General features: G+C 40.6%; 1 pseudogene; it reads right to left on the bottom strand.

The window, feature by feature from the left end:
• Positions 1–5,174: 5,174 nt before the first annotated feature.
• LOC138528032 (histone H4-like) lies at positions 5,175–5,675 on the bottom strand (annotated as a pseudogene).
• Between the last annotated feature and the right edge of the window lie 2,898 nt (positions 5,676–8,573).

The following is an 8,573-nucleotide window of genomic DNA, read 5'->3' as shown; positions in this document are numbered from 1 at the left end:
ACTTATGGTCACCACTAGCTCACTTTCTACTGTCATCTGAACCACAGCATAGTAACACTCAAATAGAAGAATAGCCTTCCCATCTAATTGTAGCTGCCCAATGCACAATAACACACCATCAGATACATCTTTACCATCATAATCAGACACTCATGCATACAGCGTACATACATTGCACAACAGCCCAACCAATACCTTCTATTTTTTTTGTTTCAACAGACCCCACAGAATGCCTACCAGAAAGCAAGTCCGTAGAAAGCAACGCAGTAATAGAGCAAATGAAAATAGTAATGTCCAAAATAAGCATCTATCTCTAGCAGATTTTGTAGAAAAAATTCAAACAAAACAGCTAATACAGTAATTTAGCAAAACAAAACAATCTTCCAGTACAGAAACTTCGCTTCCTCTATAAAAATCTAAAAGAAAACAGAAAATGATTAACAGAAATGCAGCTATCACTACTGCTAAAACTGCTCCTATAAATCTTGATATAGTAGGAAGTAACCTACCAAAAAAAGTGTATTAGCAAAAATGTTCAGCAAGAATCTTATTAAAACAGGAGACAAATCAGGCACAACCCTTAAAAACTCCTGTAGAAAATTAATTTTAGAACCTTTATTAGACAGTGCAATCTTTCTCAAAAGAAAGTTATTTATTTTAGTATTAAACAGAATTAAACCACTAACAAAACAAAAAAGGCTTCTCAATAAACGGAATGTCTACAAAAATAACTTCTTAAATATCTGAGGAGGTGAATGGAGTCACACCACAAACACAGAACCATATTTCAATGAAGAAGCATACAAACAAAATCAAACAAACACAATTGTCATCCATAGCAGTGGACGAGGTTATGAAAAACTTAATAATACCATAATGGAACAAGAAATACTGCTTACAAAAATATCCTCAGAAAACTCAGTATCAATTCTTCATTCGACTGAACCAGAACGTCCAGCATGCAAATGGCAATGCACTTCAATGTGTAACATTGCCAAAAAATATTTCAAATCTTTACGCCAGTTCCTCAATCAATATGTGAAAGGCAAAGACAGAATCAAAATAAAACTGCTGCAAAATATGGATACGTGTCCAGTGCGCAAATACACCGCACTGCAAGGACATTCATTGGCCTGCATTTCAGGATCTATTTGCAAAAGCAGCTTCCATCATATCAAAATTATACCAATACATCATTCAATTTTAAGAAATCTAATCTATAAACTGTATTATGTACTAAGTCCTGCTTTAGCACTAGCCAATTTAAATCACAATCTTCTACATGGTACAGCCAAAGACCTACTCGAAGAAATGAACAATATCCAGCAGAAATATTTTGGAAGTAAAAACCGCTTACAAAATGCAATAGCTTTACAACAGACTAGCAACAATTCTGCACATGGCAACCTTCTACTACACACATACAAAAAATAAATCCTAAAATTCAAAAGTACATCCGCTGAAGTACCAAACCATGTGTGTGTGTGTTGCCGCAGACCTTTTTATAAAAGTAACCCAAAAACTATAGACATAACATACAAAATAGAAGAAAATGAAGATTCCAAATGGTTTCAATTAGCTCTCTATGTTATAGCAGAAAACAAATACGAAATAACTGACCCCTAACACTTTGCAGTTACTGCACCACAAAACTTGACAACAATCAAACTCCTTCACGTGCTATCACAAATAACTTTGAATTATTCCCGCTACCAAAACCCCTGCAACAACTCAATATATATGCGAGCATCATAATTCAAACAGTGTACCCATTTCAAGCAATAATACGCCTTCAACCAAAAACAGCAAAATTACCTAACTATGAATGGCTGAAAGGCATTTGTGGCATTGTAGTTTATTTACGATTGGATCTAAAAGAAAATGTGCTCACTCTGGGAGTGCAACGTCCAATAGAGTAATCTTTAAATGTCTTAGTAAATTGTGTACCTACAAAAGACAAAAAAATGTGGCAACAACTTGTAGACTTACATAAAGTTAGACAAGCCTTGCAATATCTAAAAGACAATAATGAATACTACAAAGAAATACACATTGAAGAAAACTTAAGGGAAACACCTGAAATAATTCAAGAGTCACCAGAAACTGGTCAACTTGAACTTCTAGATCCTGCTACAGCATCCAATATTTTAGACCATTATACAATTCATCCATTACACTCTAATGACATCATAGATGATGCACTAGAAACATACCAAATGTGACAAACCAAAGGATCACCAATCAGCATATGGGAAAAAGTATAGAAGCAAGTGCTTTTCCTCTGCTCTTTCCTACTGGCAAAGGAGGAAGGTACGATGATAGAGCTATTCAGATAACAGCATCAGAATACCGCTCATTACAAATGTATTCTTAAGATCCCAGATTTAGACTAAATGTGGAATACATATTCCACCTACTCTTTGAAAGTTAACTAGCAACTCTATGTTACAGAGTTGCACACACATTAAAATCAAGAACCCACTTTCAAAATATGTCAGCTACGCACTTACTACAAAAGGTGCAAGAAAAAGAAGAGGTTTTACAATCAAGCAATACAAACCTGTTAGCAAACATGCGTGGTACTTAAGAGTACTTGTTCTGACATCACGGAGATGTACGTTGTATGATAAGAAACCTTGGCCCACCCACTTGGTTTGTTACATTAAGTTGTGCGGAATATACATGGGAAGATCTACATGATGTCCTACGCATATCAAACAAAAACAAAACAAGCATAGATATACTAACACATGGATAACTTTTCTCTCTAGATCCTGTTAATGTTTCAAGATATTTCCATCATCGCTTCATTGCTATGCTGCACTTTATTTGTAGTAAAACTGTTCCTCCCCTCGGAGAAGTGCAACACTTCTTTTGGAGAAAAGAATACCAAGCCAGAGGAGTACCACATATCCACATGCTTTTATGGATTGAAGAGGTCGTAAATTTGGTCAAGAGAGTTATGAAGCTTTTTGTTACAGTTTATCGAAAAATATGTCACTTGTGAAATTTCATCAGAAGCAACTAATAGTGATCTTCATGCACAAATTCTACAATTTCAAAAACACAAATGTGGCAAATATTGTTGTTGCAAATACAAAAACAAAGGGAAATATTACACCAAATGCGGCTTTGGTTTCCCTAGACCAGTAACAGAAACAGGTGAAGTGAACAACTTCATGTCTTCAGTTAGACATAGTAAATCACCTAAACACACATTTTACATAAAAAGAACAGAAGAAGCAAAATATATCAATGATTACAATGCAATCATTGCTCTATTGTGGAATGCAAACATAGATGTGCAGTACATTGCAGACAATTCCAAAGCAGCTGCACAATATGTTACAGCCTACTTAACCAAAGCAGAAAAAAAACAGAGCTTCAAGACCTCTGGAATTACCTGTCATCAGACAAAACACTGTCTCGGAAATTGTACAGCTTGGGTATAAAAATGCTCTCCCATAGAGAATGTGGCTACTATGAAGCTGCAGATCAATTAACCAGTACTGCTTTGCATGGAAAATCTGAAAATATAGTATGGCTAAGTCTTGGTCCTGCTAAATCTAGAAAAAGAGTTCTCAAATCATACGACGACATAGAAACAATAGCCAAAAATGATCCCAACAGCCAAGACATTTTGAAAAACAGTTTACTAGACACATACTACCCAAACAGAAGTACCACTTTGGAAACCATGTATCTATACCACATAGCCCAAAACTTCACATACACAAATAATATAAAAGCCGATGAAAAAAAGGTGGATACAGAGTGACAAATTGTGAAGGCAGCTTTGTAAAATTTACCAAACCAACTTTAATGAATCATATCAAATCGTCATTAAAAACTCCTCAAAATAAAGAACTATATTACATGTCCCTGCTACAACTCTTTAAACCATGGAGAAAAGAAGAAGAAATACTAGATAACTATGACTCCTATGAAGACGCTTTCAAAGCAAATGAAAGCACTATCACCGATGTAAATTTTACACTGTACAAAACAATGTTGCACAATGAACAGCAACACAAAGAATAACTCCAGGCCCAACTAGATTTGGACACTCTTGACAATAGTCAACCTTCTGTAACAGGAAGCCAAGAACCACTGGGACAGCCACTAATAGCAAACAAGGCAGAATTAGCTATGACAGAAGTAGAAAACACCATGTGTCAGTATGAAGATACAGAAGACTTAACTATACTACAATCAAAACTAAACAATGAGCAGCATATCATTTTTCAAGAAGTAACAAAAGAAATTGCACATGGTGTACAACATGAAAATAAAGAATGTACCTGCCAAAATTACAAACCTATACTACTATATGTCAGTGGTGAAGCTGGTTCAGGTGAAACATTCTTAATCAAAATCATCAGCAAGTTCCTTCAACAATTGACAAACAACACACTGTCAGCTATTGTAAATGCCCCCACAGGTGTATCTGCCTACAACATAGGAGGTGTCACTTTACACCGATTACTACTCCTGCCAGTAGAACACCAAAACAAATTAGATTATTACAAACCTTCTACAGAAGCTGCAATGGAAGTGTTAAAACAAATGAAAATGCAGATTACAAGAAGTACTTAAAACAAACTAGAGCTTTTTGGAGGACAACACATTATTGTTTTCGGAGATCTTCTTCAATTGACACCAGTGAAAGGTGAACCTATTTTTAAAACCTGCGAACACAAACTCTGCCGTAAAACTGTTGGCAGCATAGGAAATGTCAACCTTTGGCAACATTTCCAATACAGAGAATTAACAGAAAACCTGCGACAGTCTGCAGACCTCACCTATGCCAACATTTTAAAAAGTATTAAAGTTGGTATACTATCTCAAGAAGCACAAGCAATATTAAAAACCCGGCACAGCCATGCACTTTATGGCCATAACTCATGTGCTACTGATGTCATGGAACAATTAGCGCATAAAAATGTCAATTGTATGTCCTTAATGCCAACTTTTGCAAGCTGTTCCAAATTCAATGAAACAATGTTGAAAAAAGAAATGCAACCAATAATTGAAATTTGCTCCACAGATAAACTGGACGTACATGTGCCCAAGACTCTAGACCCTGGCCACAACCACCGCAGCATATCACACCCATAGATCATACCCATAGAATCACCCATGGGTTTGGGCGTCGGTGCTGTGGTAGGTGTTCCTCAACCCCCGAATCCATAGGGAGTGCGTCCCTGGCGCTTCAGGGCATAGACCACATCCATGGCGGTGACCGTCTTCCTCTTGGCGTGCTCAGTGTAGTTGACGGTGTCCCGGATCACGTTTTCCAGGAAGACCTTGAGCACACCGCGGGTCTCCTCGTAGATGAGGGCGGAGATACGCTTGACTCCGCCACAGCGGGCCAGGCGGTGGATGGCAGGCTTGGTAATGCCCTGGATGTTGTCTCAGAGCACTTTCCTGTGCCTCTTGTCGCCACCCTTGCCGAGACCTTTCCCTCCTTTGTCTGTGCCTGTCTTCGACTGTGGACTGCTGCTAGGAGAGGATGGGCAGGAGCCCTGGCCTCCATGAGACCGACACAGATCACCCAGCCCCTCTGTGATGCACACGACATCACTCGCCTGATTCAACACAGTGAGACCAATGAAATCTGCACGTCGCAATCTGTCTATCTTAATTTGCACTCCTTGATCTATATGTGCATTCATCTCTTATGACCATCGTGAAATCACCAGCAGAAGCTGATTCCAAGCGCTCCTGGCCAATTTTAGAATTCACCCCTTTGAATAGCGCTCGAAATCGCCATTACAAAATGGCCGCCGATTTCTAACACCTATCTAGGTGCAACATCCGACCATCTGCCTGCTCAGGATTGGCCAGCCCCCCCCTGCAATAGCCAATCACTTTGGCTGGAAGGTGGGAGCCGGCACATCCACACAAAGGCACAACATCAACAAGGCACTGTCTGTGCCTGTCCGTGACGGTCCGTTACGTCGCCCCTCGCCAGGACCCTCTGATCCAGCCTTGACTAACTGTGAGTAACCTATGCCTCACAGACTATCTGCTTCTCCGACCACTGGCGTCACACCTGTCCCAGACACACAACGTCTACCGTGTCAGGTTATGAAAAACCATTCCTATCTTTGCATCTAGCCCAAGCTCTGCCTACTATTGTGTGGTCCCAGCCACTGCTTACCTTTGAGGAATACAGTTTTGCCAATTGTAGTCATTGGCAACTGTACTATAACTCTGGAACTCTTCTCCTTATCGACCTACCAATTTAACCACGTGCCTTTCATCTATAGCGGCACACCCACGCGGCCCTTCACTGCATCTACAGCTTGCACGAGCCACTGTGACACTGCCTGCTACAAGTAAGCACCTATGCTCGGCGCTAACTTTATATCATTACTTCTGTTTCCCTTCATTGCTGGAGCTTCCCACTCGACACGAAACATACGGTGCTGAACTCCTTTACACCACCAGCCCTACCTGTACTGGAACTATAGTCTCCCGCTACACTGTATGCACTAATGCCAGCTGTGCAGGTACTAAACTTATACCTTTTGCATAATCAACAACGGAACACCATACATACACATGCCCATTGCCACTAAAAAACGTGCATTTATATCACTGTCACGGCTGTTTTAATATGATGCCTTATTTTGCTAATACTGCTGATCTGATGTGTTTAGTGTTTGGCCCTTTACTTGCCCACAATTGCCTGCTCCCTGCACCTATTGTATCCATTCTGGATATTAGCCTGACCGTTCCACATTACTAGATGCCCTTTATCTTGCATGCATTTAAGCCACAGTTGGGATATACTTTTTAGCCACTGCTGGAATTGCAAATTAGGTGCTCTTTATCATTCTTGTTCTATTAGTCACAGTTTGGGACACTCAAATTAGATGCCCTTTATCCTGCATTTCTTATTCATTGCCTGGATATGCATCTTGAGTCATTGTGGGGACATGCACTTCTAAGCACTGTTGGGATTGCCAATTCTAGATGTTCTTTATCCTGTACGCATTTTTAGTCACGATTGGGTTATGCATCTTGGGTCACTGCTAGGACATGCGTGTTTAATCACTGTTGGGAGTGCCAAATTTAGATGTTCTTTATCCTGTATGCATTTCTAGTCGCCGTGGGGATATGCACTCTTAGTCAACATTGGGACATGCACCTTAGCCACCGCTGGATTTGCTAAATTTAGGTGCCCTTTATCCTGCTTGCACTCCCGATTCTAGTTTGCAGTATACTTGTGCCTTACACATTACCCAGTATTAGTAAGCTTACGCTAAAATTGCCCATTACATTAACAGAATGTGGGCACTGCTAACCTTAACTATGTTCCCATTCTGCATTATACCATCTGCCACCCCTTGTACCAGAGGTCATTACATTAAGCTTGACGAAGGGTTAGGTAGACTGAGATGCCCTCGTCACCACCCTATACCCTGCCCTACACCTTTCCTTCCCACACTACCCCCCTTTCCCACACCAATCACAACCAAACTACATCCAACCTCCACTATGTGCACCACACATGCAAAGTTTCCCCCTGTGCCCATAGCCTCTACCGCCTCCCCTCCTGACATCTCCAAGCGTAACGAGAGACTAACCAGCAGACTACCGCCCGGCAGGCACTTAGCAGTAGAATATACCCATAAGTTCATATGCTCCGATCGCCCTGGATACACTGATAATAATCACAGGCACACTAAGAAAAGGTGTACAGCCACACTCAACAACCTAGGGGACATAAGCCCTAGTCTACCAATGAACGACCCACAAACGGTTCCAAGTAATAATGTCGCCACAAAAATCTCGCCATGCAAAATATCGCCCAAAAATTGCTGTTTTTTGTGGTGACACCCCCGCAACCCCAAACTTTTTTTGTTTTCTTTTTAAAAAATGTTTTTGCCCCTGTCCCCATATATATGGTCACCCAAATAATATTGCCACGACATGTTCCCGGCGATATTATTGACGATGACCATATATATATGGGGATATTATTACCTGATATCCCACAAACACAGCACATTATGGGAACATTAATGAATGTCAGGTCATTGGTAGCACACGCAACTGAGATAGCCGACATTATTGTGAATAATAACCTTGACTTCCTTGTAATGACAGAAACCTGGCTGCATGAGGCAGCAGGCCCTTCTATTGCCCTAGCCGTCCCAGATAATTATTCCATTCTCCATGTAGACAGACCCATGGCCCGCAGAGGTGGAATAGCCATTATCTTTTAAGCCACTCTCAATATAAAACCAGCCACCCCTACGTCGTTGGCATCATGTGAACTACTCTCAGTTAAATTCCAAACTTCACCCAACAGTACTATCACACTACACATCATCTACAGGTCTCCAGGACCCCTCGGATCCTTTGAAGAAGATATCACACCCCTAGCAGCCGACACCAAACCCACGGCACAAAATATCATCTTAGGAGATTTCAACCTCGGTTATAAGGACACTAGTGACCCACATGCCATCTCCCTAGCCTCTGCACTTCTAGAACAAGGCCATACTCAAATTTGCACCAAACCCACCCATGAAAAAGGAAGGATACTTGACTGGGTTGCG

The sequence above is a fragment of the Ambystoma mexicanum genome, chromosome 7q, assembly GCF_040938575.1.
Source record: "Ambystoma mexicanum isolate Mex_15411 chromosome 7q, UKY_AmexF1_1, whole genome shotgun sequence".
NCBI classification, from domain to species: domain Eukaryota; kingdom Metazoa; phylum Chordata; class Amphibia; order Caudata; family Ambystomatidae; genus Ambystoma; species Ambystoma mexicanum.
This window is presented reverse-complemented; position numbering and strand designations above follow the sequence as displayed.